Below are 1,557 nucleotides of genomic sequence, written 5' to 3'. Positions count from 1 at the left end.
TATTCTGCCAGTGAACCGTAGTCTGCCACCTGTTATTTCTATAACTGATCCTATGTGATCGTTCCATTTCATGTTTCTATAAATTGTTATACTTGTAAGAGGCAATCAGATAAAAACGAGACAGGCTGTCATGTAAAACTTGCACAGTAGATATTGCGGAAACGGAAATTGCCATTGATGTGCGGTTTTCAGAGGATAGAGTGATAGTCGTGGGTGCGTACTGTTAGCCAATAAACGGATTGTAACAATACTTAGAAAGTGTATTCTTGTGCAAACGTTCACTTTTGTTGTATGGGACAATGCCTGCTGACATTAAAAAATTAAAAGTAAGGTAAATTAGAACATGAGTAGTGTTTGTTGCAGGATTCTAGCTCGAGTCGTTTACGAGATATGTTTTGAAAAGTTTCCACACCAACAGTTGTTTGTGCCATTCATCCTGCGTAATTGTTAGGTACGATGCTGTTATGTTTGCTTATAGTCTGCTTGTTTGTTCCTTCAGTGCACTGCGACTTGCTAGTCAGCATATGACAGTATAAGCAGTAGGTACTGAGTGAACAATGGGATTTACCAATGCCGAAACAGCCAACATGGTCATGGAGAGTGTAGGAAGAACACAGTTCGTTCTTGTACGGTATATACAGCAAGATATCCAAAGAGATGTCAACCAAGTCGGCAGTTATTTATCAATCTCTTCAACCAGTAATGTGAAAGTGAGCGTGTAAAATCTATACAACGTAACAGAAGGAAACAAGTGACAACAGAAGATGGGAAAACTTATGTTCTTGCTACTGTTGCAGTTGACTCTCACGTTAGCTCCTGTAGAATCATACGAGGAAGTGACACGAACGAGGCAAGTGTCCTATGCTTTCAGCATCGACGTAGGTTCCATCCCTATCACTTCCCTCTCCATCAAGAGCTGCATAGAAATGATTCCAATAATCGTGTTTACTTATGTAAATGAGCACTAAAGACAGGGTACTCCAGACGTGTAACCGGCCTTTGTGACCGAGCGGTTCTAGGCGCTTCAGTATGGAACAGCGCGACTCCTACGGTCGCATGTTCGAATCCTGCCTCGGGCATGGATGTGTGTGATGTCCTTAGGTTAATTAGGTTTAAGTAAAGTGTACATTCCTTTAGAACTACTGACGGCCTTGGGAGAACGAGTCCTGGCAAAACTCTACCATCTGGTGAGCAAGATGTATGAGACAGGCGAAATACCCTCAGACTTCAAGAAGAATATAATAATTCCAATCCCAAAGAAATCAGGTGTTGACAGATGTGAAAATTACCGAACTATCAGTTTAATAAGCCACAGCTGCAAAATACTAACACAAATTCTTTACAGACGAATGGAAAAACTTGTAGAAGTCAACCTTGGGGAAGATCAATTTGGATTCAGTAGAAATATTGCAACACGTGAGGCAATACTGACCCTACGACTTATCTTAGAAGAAAGATTAAGGAAAGGCAAACCTACGTTTCTAGCATTTGTAGACGCAGAGAAAGCTTTTGACAATGTTGACTGGAATACTCTCTTTCAAATTCTAAATGTGGCAG

Source organism: Schistocerca cancellata, chromosome 2, assembly GCF_023864275.1.
Source record: "Schistocerca cancellata isolate TAMUIC-IGC-003103 chromosome 2, iqSchCanc2.1, whole genome shotgun sequence".
NCBI classification, from domain to species: Eukaryota; Metazoa; Arthropoda; class Insecta; order Orthoptera; family Acrididae; genus Schistocerca; species Schistocerca cancellata.
The sequence above is the reverse complement of the archived record's forward strand: the minus strand, read 5'-3'. Positions refer to the sequence as shown.